This window comes from Cornus florida, unplaced genomic scaffold, assembly GCF_030987335.1.
Source record: "Cornus florida cultivar Cherokee Brave unplaced genomic scaffold, ASM3098733v1 CherokeeBrave_3.0.0_Hap2_Chr04, whole genome shotgun sequence".
Taxonomy (NCBI): domain Eukaryota; kingdom Viridiplantae; phylum Streptophyta; class Magnoliopsida; order Cornales; family Cornaceae; genus Cornus; species Cornus florida.
This window is the reverse complement of record NW_026775574.1, coordinates 60,457,624-60,470,485: the sequence shown is the minus strand read 5'-3', so window position 1 is coordinate 60,470,485 and position 12,862 is coordinate 60,457,624. Positions and strand designations below refer to the sequence as shown.

At 39.1% G+C, this 12,862-nt stretch overlaps 1 pseudogene; it reads left to right on the top strand.

The window, feature by feature from the left end:
* Positions 1–12,862, top strand: part of LOC132303350 (coiled-coil domain-containing protein SCD2-like) — a 41,607-nt pseudogene that overhangs the window by 14,720 nt on the left and 14,025 nt on the right.

Genomic DNA, 12,862 nt, shown 5'->3' with positions numbered 1-12,862 from the left:
CTCAGGTAGCTGCTCTTGGAGAAGGGATATATTTGGAAGCTAAATTATTGAGCAGGTATGTTGTTAGAAATGCCTCCAAGTCCACCATTTTTCATAGATTGTTCTGTTTATGGTAGTTTTTATGTCATGTTCTGATCATGATGTCTCCTGTCATTCATTTGCAGAAAGGAAGCCGCATTGCGACAAAGAGAGGTAATTTGGGAAATTTGAGTTATTCGTTGAGTTAATAAATGACTCATATAATAGTTAACTAGTGGTCTGTACATCCCTTTGCTTGAGTTTGACTTGGATGAGTGACGTCTTGGACTTAGGCCATGGAATGGCCTAAGTGAAACAATTCCTTGTGTTCGTTACAGAAATAAAGTTTTGGAATACATGAACAGATTGGAGTATGCCATTTTTATACATGGCATGGTATTTGAATTTTTTCCTATCTGCCATTCAAGTATGTTGAAATAATATTTATTATCACAGGTTGCACTTAGAGATGCAAAACAAACGAAAGATGGGGCGGATGAGGAAATTGCATCCCTTCGATCTGAAGTTAAGGTAAAGTATGATACTAACTGGACATTAATGTGTCTCTCTTTTTTAGTTTTATTTTACTGCTTAACTTAATGTTTATCGTTCTGCTGTTGGTGCTGCTGTTGCGTTATTATGGTTTGATATTTTTGCTTGATTCAGAATGCAAAAAGTGAGGCTGCAGTTGCTGTGGATCAGCTGCAGGGAACTGAATCTGAAGTTAAAGCTCTTCGTTCAATGACACAAAGAATGGTTTTGACTCGGAGTGAAATGTTATGTATTTATATAGTTGCACAGAGCTTAGAAATTTCATATGTGGATTAATTGTATTCACCTATCTGCATTGCAGGAGGAAGTTGTGCTTAAGAGGTGGTGGCTTGCGCGCTATTGGGGCTTAGCTGCCCGGCATGGTAATCTACATGTTACAACTATGATGTGCTTAAGAAGGTCTTTTTTATTTTTATGATTTTTTATTTGATTAAATTACACTTGCACCCCCTGAGTCTTGCCCTAATTACACACGGTGGTTGAAAATGGCCTTCATTACACTTGCCTCCCTTACTGCCATCAAGCAGCTAATGGGCATCTAAAATGATATGGAAATGTCATTACCTCTCGTATATATTATGAACTTTTCTTTTCTTTTCTTCTTTCTCGTTTCTTTTTCTTATCTCTGTCTCTCTTTTTTCTCTCTCATCAATCATTATCCTCATAGTTTCTTCCCTGATAAAGATTGAACCATACCAACCACAGTGAGGACACAACCTGCTTGACTCCATCCGATAGTTACTCGTTTATGTGATTGGACACAACGAGGTTCACACTGATGGCACTGTGCGCTATCCCTTACCGAGTACCCTGGCAGCTCAGTGAGGAGCCTATTTGTTTTTCTCAGGCTGTTCCGTTTCCCGAATGGCGCGCTGCTATGACTGATGAGTTTAATGCTCTCCTTAAATATCATACTTGGGCCCTGGTTCCTCCTTTGCCGCATCACAACACAGTGGTTTTCAAGTGGGTTTTTAAGGTTGAGCACCTAGCGGATGGCATGGTTGAACGTCACAAAGCCCGCCTTGTGGCTGAGGGCTTCTATCAACAACATGGTCTGGATTATGATGGGACTTTCAGCCCCGTGGTTAAGCCTACCACTATTCGTACTATTCTCAACATGGCAGTGTCTTCTGGATGGGATGACAGTTAGATGCCAAGAATGCCTTCTTGCATAGTTTTCTCCATGAGATAGTTTTTATGACTCCGCTCACAAGGTTTGTTGGTCCCCAGTGCCCTCTCCATGTTTATCAGCTTCAGAAGGCCACCTACGGGCTCAAACAGGCATCTCGTGCATGGTTCCAACGATTTAGTTCCTTCCTCGTCCGGTTTGGATTTACACAGTTGCGTCGACTACTCTATGTTTGTATTTCAACGCTCTTCTTAGATGATGATACTATTGGTGTATGTGGACAACATTGTGCACATTAGGAACACACCTTCATTGATCTCATCCTTTATCTCCACTCTTGGTATAGAGTTTGAGATAAAGAAGGATCTCTGTCCTCTTCATTACTTTCTTAGCTTTGAGGTGTCCCCCTTTGCGCTCTGGTCTACATCTTTTCAGACTCGATACGCTGTTGATCTCTTACGCCGCAGTTCTATGGTCGAGCGCAAACCATATAGAACCCTTATGAATGCCGCGACATAGCTCTCAGCCCTAGAGGGTGATCCACTTTTGGAATCTATTGAGTATCGCCGCTTGGTTAGATCTCTTCTCTAACCTGTCCAGACATTGCCTTTGTGGTTCATCATGTTGCTCAGTTCATGAGTGCCCATTGGACCACTCATCCTCCTATTGTTAAGTGCATTATGCGCTATCTCAATGGCACTTTGGATTTTGGATTGGTCTTTCACCCTTCCTCTGGTGCTTTAGTCCTTCATGTCTTCTCTGATACTGATTGTGCCGGTTTTTCCTTATAGTCGGCGTTCCACTTCTGGGTACTATGTTTTCTTGGGTGCGAATCTCATTTCTTGGAGTGCTAAGAAACAACCTACTGTTTCTCATTCGAGTTTTGAGTCCAGTACTGCGCACTCACTCATGTCGACACCTTTAACATGAGCTTCATGTGCCCTTGTCCACACCTATCATTCTCTACTATGACAACCTCAGCACTACACACATGGCATCCATTCTTGACTTTCGTGCTCGTACCAGGCATATTGAGCTTGATTACTACTTCATTCGGGAACTAGTTCTCTCTGATAGCCATCGTGTTCAATTTGTTCCTTCTGCCAACCTATGTTACCTGGACTCGGGTACGGGTGTTGGACACGGGTGCGTGTCTAGAAGTCGGATCCTTTCATCTTTGAAATTATTGGATACGGAGACTTTGCTAAAAAGGGTCCAAAAGTTGGACACGGACACTTGGACATGGTTATAATTATTATATAGGGTTACAAAGTATAGGCCATTTGTGTATTATTTGAGGGTAGGATGGTATTTTGAAATAAAAACAAGACAATCTTGTAACATTTATTATTTATTTGAAAAGCAAGTAGTTGGAGTAAAAAGTAAATGTAAAAGTTAAAAAGTTAAGTAAAGGTAAAAGTTAAAAAAGTTAGGAGTCAAATGTAAATGTACAAGTTGCTAAGTAAAACAATCACAATGTGATAAGATTTATATTTTATAAGAAGACAACTGTCAGCCACAAATAAAAAGTGAAGACAGCTGGCAGCAGCAATCTATTAAATACTCTTTTAGATCTGAAAGGTTGCGTAAAAAACCATACCTCGGTCAGAAGAACAAGACTTGTGCATGAAGAACCCATCATCTTCAACCTTAAAAAACCCTAATGTCGAACCGGCAACCTCTATAAGTATAAACATACCAGAAGGCATTCGATTTAATAAAGAGACACGAAAAAAAAGTTCAGATCTTTGCCAGCCGTGTCCGATGGTGTGAAAGGTATGTCGGTGTCCGTGTCGTGTTGTGTCGACACGGACACCCTGGCCTGGTTAGGCGAGTCCAGGTAACATAGCCGCCAACCAAACTACAGATATCTTCACTAAGCTTCACAAAAATTGCTTTGAGCTTCAGCGTTCCAAACTCCGCCTCCCTAGACCGTTGAGTTTGTGGGGGAGTATTAGACAACCCCCTTAGATTTAGGCTTAATATTAGCTTTTATAGTTGCATATATTCTATTACATGTGTCTTAGGTTAACATTCATTTAGCATTAGATTTGGACTTACCTTTTATGTAAAACATATAAATACCAATATTAGGATGAATACAATGGTGTTAATTTTCCAGTTATTTAACTCTCACAGAAAAAGAAAGGGATGACTGAAAATCGCAGGTTTTGCCAGACTTATGTTAATAGGAATGTGGAGACTTACCTGATCGGGAATTCACTAGACAGTCATCGGGTCAGTGATCGGAGATGTTACTACAAATTTTGCGAACCAAAAACAAATCAATAAACACAATAGAAAAGGAAACGCACCACACAAAGAATACAAATATTTCCGTGGTTTGCCAAAGCCTACGGGCCATAGTGTCAATTCGGTGAATGATCTCAATAGAAATATAAAAAGAAGAAAAATGAGAGAATTGTGTAAAGGCTTGAATGAGATAAATCACTCATTCACAGCTCTAGTATTTATAGATAAAAAGAGCCCATGCTCATATTATAAGAAAGGAAACTAAATCAAATTGAAATCAAATCACAACATATTCTATAACATAATCTCTGCTAATATGGTAAGTCAGTGCATAAATCGTGGCTATCATATATGCTAACACTCCTCCTTAAGTTGGTGGGTGGATATCTGAAACACCCAACTTGGATAATGCATTCTCAAACACAATCTTGCTGATACCCTCTGTAAGAATGTCTGCAAGTTGTTGAGAGCTTGTGACAAACGGAGTGCAAATTTGACCAAAGTGACGGTCCACCTCTATATGCTTAGTCCTGTCATGCTGAACGAGATTTGCTGCTATGCTAATGGCAGACTTGTTGTTGCAGTAGAGTGAGAATGGAAGCGACACTGGAAGGCACAAGTCTGTTTTTAAGGTTTTCAGTCATAGCAACTCACATATCCCAAGAGCCATAACCCTATACTCTTACCTCTGCACTAGATCAAGAGACAACATCCTGCTTCTTACTGCGCCAAGTAACCAAGTTACCACCAGTAGTAGTACAATAACCCGAAGTTGACCTCCTATCTGAAACTGGTCCCGCATAATCAACATTTGTCCAAGCCTCAACATGTAATTGACCATGATTGGCAAACAAAATACCACGACCCAGACACCCTTTTAAGTAGCGAAGGATCCGAATAGCTGCATCAAGGTGAGAGGTACGAGAAGAGTTCATGAATTGACTCACGACCCTAACGACATAAGCAATGTCAGGTCGAGTCAAGGATAAATAGATGAACTTCACCACAAGTTGTTGATACTGACCAACATTTGACAACAAATCCCCCTCATAATCAGCCAACCGATGATTTTGCTCAATCGGAGTATCAGCAGGACGAGCGCTAAGCTGACCAGAAGTAGAAATCAAGTCAAGAACACACTTGCGTTGAGAGATGCTAATTCTAGCCTTGGAGCGAGCCACCTCAATGCCCAAGAAGTATTGTAGGGGACTAAGATCCTTAATCTCAAACCGACGGCCAAGATAGCTCTTAATCTCAGCAATTCCGGTTGTATCATTTCCGGTAAGAACAATATCATCGACATACACAATGAGAGCAACTGTCTTATCGCCTGAATAACGTAAAAACAAGGTATGATCAGCTGCACTTTGATGGAAACCAAACTTGAGCATGGCAGTGCCAGAGCGATCAGACCAAGCTTGAGGAGACTACTTGCGGCTATACAAAGAACGACGAAGACGACATACCATACCAGAATGAGCAGGAGAACGAAAGCTCGGAGGAGGAACCATGTACACTTCCTCCTACAAACACCATTGAGAAAGGTATTTTTGACATCTATCTAAAATAGAGGCCAAGATCGAATCGCAGCAACAGAAAATGATACTTGGATGGTATTCATCTTGGTAGTAGGGGCAAAAGTCTCTTGATAATCTATGCCATAAGTCTGAGCATAACCCTTGGCAACCAACTGGGCCTTGTAACGAGCAACTAACCCATCTGGATTATGCTTAACTGTAAACACTCAATGACAACCCACAACCTTTCGTCCAGTAGGAAGCGGAACCATGTCCCAAGTTTGATTTTTCTCAAGTGCTTGTAGTTCTTTGGTCGTAGCATCACGCCATTGAGGTTGTGCTAGTGCATCTGCAACAGTAGAAGGAAGAGGAACCGAGGCAACAAAAACAAGAAAACTCCGATAGGAGGGTGAGAGAGCACAATCAGAAACAAAATTAGAAATAGGGTATATACAAGAACGTTTACCCTTTCGAAGAGCAATGGGGCGATCATCAAGCGAAACAATAGCTTGAGAAGGCGGAGCTGGTGCCGAAGGAACAGGGCAGTCGATCATGGGAATAGAAGCTTGTACCTATTGTCTCCGACTATAAATCTGTGGAAAAGGAACAATTCCCTCTGCTAGAGGGGTATCACGTGGAGGAATCATAGAAGATGAAACAGGTAACGAAAGAGGAGTTGAAGACGGAAGAAGGTGATCATCCATTATATTCAACGGAAACCATTCACTTTGAGAACCAACTGAACCACTATAGTATGGTGTATGCTTAAAGAAAGAAACATCCATGGATATAAACTGCTGACGACTGGGAGGATGGTAATACCTATAACCTTTTTGAGAGTGAGAATAGCCCAAAAACACACACTTCAAAGACTTGGGGTCAAGCTTTGTACGAGTCTACCCCAATTGCTGAGCAAAGCACTCACACCTGAAGACTCTCGGAGGAATAAAAAAAGAGATGAATTGGGATGTAAGATTGAGAGTGGGGCTGCAAAGTTAAGAACTCTAGAAGGAGTCCTATTAATGATGTAAACAGATGTAAGAACTGCATCTCCCCAAAATGACTGGGGAACATTTATGCCAATGCAGATTGCTTTGGCTAAGTCAAGGATGTGACGATTCTTTCTCTCAGAACGACCATTCTGTTGAGGAGTTTTAACATTAGCCATCTGATACTCAATTCCAAATTTTATACATAACCGTTGTACCTCCCCATAAGTGTACTCCGTACCATGGTCAGATCTGAATTTTTTAATGGTACAACCATATTGAGTCTGAACTATTGTCATAAAATTTTTAAAAATGGTGTACACCTCATTTTTGGTTTTCATAAGATAAACCCATGTAACATGACTATGATCATCAATGAACAACACAAAATATCGAAATCCAAGACTAGAAGTAACTGGGCAAGGACCCCACACATCTGAATGAACAAGATCAAAAGGTGTTAAAGCAAATTTATTACTACTAGCAGGATAATTGGAACGAACATGTTTAGCCATATAACATGTCTCACAGGATAAATATGTCACTGCCATGTTACAAAATAAGGAAGGAAATAAATGTTTTAAATAACCGAAAGAAATATGTCCTGAATGCATGTGCCAACACATAAGTTGGGCTTTATTAGATGAAATAAAATTAGAAAATGAAGCTGAATCTGCTTAAGGTGACAAAGGAGCATCCAACATGTATAGACTGTCCACTTCATGCCCACTGCCAATTGTTCGTTTCGACACCAGATCCTGAAAAATACAATGAGAGGGAAAGAATGTTACACTATAATTTAATTGTTTGGTAACGCTACTAACAAAAATAAGATTTGTAGTCAACTGTGGAATAGGAAATGTATCTGACAAAGTAAATGAAGGAGTAACTGATATGTGACCTTCCCCAGCAATGGAAGATGGAGAGCTATCCGTAAGGCGTATCTTGTGATGGCCAGAGCAGATACTATAAGATTGGAAGAATGAGGACATACCAGCATATTGTCTGAAGCACCAGAATCAATGATCTATGGTGTCGAAGACGCAGATATGCTATGTGCAGACGCAATAGTACCTGAGTGGGCATAAGTGGAGGTTGGCTGAGAGAGTTGCAAGGAGTTGACAACAAGACTGGTTGTGTAACAGAATGTGTAGAGGATCGAGGTTGTTGTTTCTGTTGCGGTGGGCGTCTATATGGAGCATAATAACGAGATTTGATGTGACCAAATTTTCCGCGATGGTCACACCGTCCATGTTGTCATCCCAGAGGAGGACTGGTGGTAGAGATCTGCACTGACTAGGATGGTGCAGTTCCTGAAAGGTTTGGAACCCGAACTGCCATAGTAGAACAATCAACAGAAGCAACACTTAATGGATTAGTCCAACGGCTCTCATCTGACAACATATAGGAGTATGCATCCTCAAGAGTAGGGAATGAAGATAAGCCCAATAAATGAACACGAGCATACTCAAACTCGTCGTTCAACCCAGCAAGAAACTGAAACACTCGATTCTTCTCCACAATCCCTGCATATAAAACTGCATCATCTGGATCCTTCCAAGAGAGAAAGGAATCATAATGTGACATCTCCTCCCAAATAGCACAAAGCTTGGCGATGTAACCTGAAACTGTCAAGTCACCCTGAGAAATCTTGGTGATATCTAGCCCCAACTGGAAAATCCGTGCATTATTCTGCCTCTGAGAATAAGTGCGTTGAACTAAATCCCAAATCTACTTAGCAGTCTTCATAAGCATATAGCCAACAACTATGTTTGGTTGCATCGAATTGAGTAGCCAAGACATAACCGTAGTGTTATCTGCAAACCACTGCGGATATGCCTTCTCTTACTCAACTGGCTCCTTTTCAGAACCAGTAATATGGTCAATCTTGCCTTTGCCACCAATGAACATCTTGGTAGACTGTGCCCTAATCAAATAGTTGGAACCATCCAACTTCACTGTGGTGATTTGAAGTCCTGATGAGTTGGTGGGAAAAATGGCACTATCACCCACAGAACTTGAGCCAAGAGAATTAACAGTCGAGGACCCTGAATTTGCCATAATCTGTCACACGACAATAAAAAACACCACCACAAATTCTGTTAATAAATCAAAGAGTCTCCCTTCTCAGTCCATTCCCGAAAAACCCAAATACATACTTTTTTTAAGGAGCGCTACCCGCTTACATATAGCCAGACAACCTCCTTCTTAATATCCGGAACCTCTTTGTAGACTATTTTTTTTTTTTTACCCAAGCCCTTCCAGGTGTTGGAGACCAATTATCCCAATTTATCCAACCCTAGAAGAGTAAAAAAGAAATTGTAAAACTTTGAAATACCTGTTTTTGATCACAAAATAGCAACACAGAAAAACATGTGTAGGCAAACAGCCTAAGGTGGCTGTCGCACAAGTAGCAAGGCTGCTCAAAGGTGTGGAAAGGTGTTGGCTCTGATACTAAGTCGAAATATAAAAAGAAGAAAAATGAGATAATTGTGTAAAGGCTTGAATGAGATAAATCACTCATTCACAGCTTTAGTATTTATAGATAAAAAAAGCACATGTTCATATTACAAGAAAGGAAACTAAATCAAATTTAAATCAAATTACAACATATTCTAAAGCATATTCTATAGCATAATCAAATCTCTGCTAATATGATAAGTCATTCCATAACTCGTGGCTATCATATATGCTAACAATCTCATTATGCAAAAAACAGGACATTACAAGTTTCAGCCCCCAAACCCTAACTTTAGCTCTCTCTTTCCAACGATTTTCAGTGTTCTCAGGTTACCCATTCCAAACTCTAATGCCCTTGTATACTGGGCTACAAGAGAGTTCTAAATAGGGACCACGACCCGCAAGAGAAAACAAGACACATTTTTGGGTCGAAACTGAGTGGCAATGTGACCAGGGCTGAACAAAATTCGGACCACAACATCACAGGAGACTTACCTGACTTTTGTGAAAGTATATATATCTGGTAGGGATATAGCCCTTGTCCAACGTATTTGGAAATTATTAAAATATCCTTCACTCGCAAAAACCAAATTATTTATTTATTTTTTTAAAAACTAGACCTTTCACATACTATTCTGAAATAAACACTATAACACTTGAATCAACCCAAATTTTAATTGCAAAAGATCCAAATCATGCTTCATATTGCCCCTCAGTTTACAATGTCACCATCCGGAACTTAATAGATTCTATAAAAAAACAAAAAAAAACAAAAAAGTCAAAATTTCTGGATTCTAATTATTTTGAGTTTTTATTTTCTATTTTTGTTCAGATTCACGCACTCCGCTACCTTGACTTTATGATATCTAGGACTTCAAATAAATCTGCTCGCTGCTTTACTTGATTGTGTCATGTACTCTGTTTGATATTGTTTTATTATAGTTCTGTTTGGTTTTGATTTGTTTGAGTTATTGAGGTTACTTTCAAGCTTACTTGGGTTTTGGTTCAATGTGTCAATTTCTGCAGCTGACCCTCTCACACCAGATTAGTTCGATAATGATGTTCTGTTTGCTTTTTTAGGCATCTGTGCAGATATTGCAGTGTAGAAGCATGAGTACTGGTCTTCCTTAGCACCTCTTCCTTTTGAAGTAGTCATTTCTGCCGGACAAAAAGCTAAAGAGGAATGCTGGGAAAAAGGCTAGTAACAACTCTTTGAAAATTTATGTCATATCTATTTGTGTTTCCGGCATCCGGAAATTGTTGCCCCTGTGGTCATTTGGTTTAGGCAATATTTTTGAATTATTTGCAGTCCTTTTTTTTTTTTTTTTTTTTTTTAATCAAACTGTGAAGCCTTTACATCTGCAACATCGAGCAGGTGAGGACAATCCTGAGAGGACGAACAAACTTGTTCTGGACTTGAGCGATCTAACTGGAGAAGGAAATATTGAGAGTATGCTTTCAGTTGAAATGGGCTTGAAAGAGCTTGCTTCTTGAAGGTTCCTCTTTAAATTTAAAGATCAAACTTTGTTTTATTTACATCAACATCTATCTTCGATCTTTCTCATGGTTATCCTCATTAGTCTTATCATTCAAACTGATGCAATCCTGCAATATTCTCTTAAATTTTCATCATCTTCATGCTCTTTAACTGCAGTTGCTTTATCAGTGATTTGGTATCTATTTCTTGGAAAGTGTTGCTCTATTTAACACTATAATTGCTGTTTTTCAGGTTGAAGGTGCAATTCTGCTTGCATTGGCCCAACAGCGACGTGCAAATGCTCTTCGACTATCCATCTCAGGTTTATTTTGTTTAGCTTCTTTTGGCTTGATTCCATTTTTTAGCTGCTTTAATTTAGAAATTTCCTTCTTGAATATATTTTGCCTTCTTTGAGATTACCAATGATTCCCATGATTTTGATGAATATTGTTTTCCCTCTTATACGGGGCACTCAAAAGTCATAAATATTATGTATGTATTATGAAGTCCAAGTTTTTGCAAGAATGATGATTTTTATGTTTACTCATTGGGATATCCCTTTTATCATAACTGGTTGTATCAAAATAAGTGGCCTCTTGAAATTAAGTGGGATTTTTTTGACCTGGTGCCCTACCTGTTTGCATTCATTTCCTAGGGTATAGCATTTTGCATTTACCTCCTTTTGTTGTCCTAATGACTCTGTTTATAAGACTATCATTGTCTTTTGAAAAAACCATCAATCTAAGTTATTGAAGGACAAAAGTTCTTGTGTCCAATAAAAACTCTCCTACTAACCTGGTTAACTAGATATGGTATGGTATGTGATGAGCCAATTGGCGTACTATTGATTTTTAAAAGAGTGAGTATGAAAATTACTGGTGGAGACACATCCGAAAAAGTTGAATAATATGTGGGACTATCGTGATGTAGTTGATGGACAACAGGTGAAAATTCTTGTTGGTCCAATGCTTCAAGTTTGCATAGCCACCGATTGGACCAGCATTTCGTTGAAGGCTTCTGCCTATTCTAAGCATTTTTCTTGTTTGGATGCTGAAGTCTTCTAGATTATATTTAAGGTTTGGTAATAGCTATTGGCAAAAATGGTTTTCTTCCTAAGCATATTTTGTTATTTAGCAGTTGTGGCATGGAAATAATCTTTGGCCTGAGACAAGTGGTGTTCTAATATTGAGGAACTTGGTTCTGGGAGGTCTTAGTTCAAGTCTTTCCATTTGCAACTGTTCTCTCGATTTGCACTCTATATGTTATCTCAAATTGCATTCTATATATTCTCACTGAGACGGATTGTACGTAAGGGAGGGTGTGAGAGCATGGGATAAATATGGGGTTCATTCCTTTTCAGCTTAAGTTTTTAGATTAATTAGTTATAAATATGGTATCAAAATGGGTAAGGTCTTGAGTTCGAATCTCACCATCATCCCTACTATATTTGATGAACATGTTTGGACAATTCATAACTGTGAGTCTGGTGTTAGAGGATATAAATACTTTATTAACATCTTTTCTAACAGAAGAATTTTTGGGTTTAGTGGTGTTCGAACATGATAGTAGAGTTTCGTTGTGTGAGGTTCGGGTACAAATCTTCCTATCTAACAGAAGCTGTTCACCTATACTGCAAGTTCGTACTTCGCATCTGTTTGCCTCTCCACGTGCAAGATGCGGTCACAAGTAAGGGGGGATGTGAGAGAATGATTTACATTGTTATCCTATTCCTTAAGTATTATTAAATGAATAAAAAAGGAAAGAAAATTGTCAGGTTCAGTAATATGCACAAGAGTACTTATGTAATTCTGTTTATTTTGTGTGCAGATATTAAATCACCTGGAGATCCAAAGTATATTGATGCATTTGGTACGTTCCATTTGGATATTTTATTGCATTTTGCTTCAGGCTGATGCCAGATAGGTGGAATGAGAATTTGTTGTTGTTTTAGTATTGGCTATTAATTTAGAATCTATAATTGCACAAATTGCATTAGACTACTACTAAATTCAAAAGTGAGATGCAATTGCAAACCACAGGTTTTATCTAATGATGTTTAGTCGTCGAAGGTATATCTGATAGTGACCCCAGAGAGATTTGTTGATGTACCCCCCAAAAATCATATTTTGTATCCGTCATCTGTTTGCAGTTTGTTAGCTTCATTTCACTGTTTTGTGAGGAAAAGGATCCTCTCCTTGAGAATCTTTCTGCTGGACTCTGCAGTGCTCATCCCGCGGCTCAGATTTTAGCCACGTCATCCTCGATGTTCAAATCTACAACTTGCAATTTCAATTTTAAAAGAAATTTCAACATGGAGGATGACGTGGCTGAATTTGGGCCACACGATTGAACCCTGCGGAGTCCAAGAGAGAGATACTCAAGGAGAGGACCCGTTTCTGTTTTGTGATATTATATATATATATATTGGTTACTCTAATTTTTCTTGTAGATTGGTTCTGGACAAATT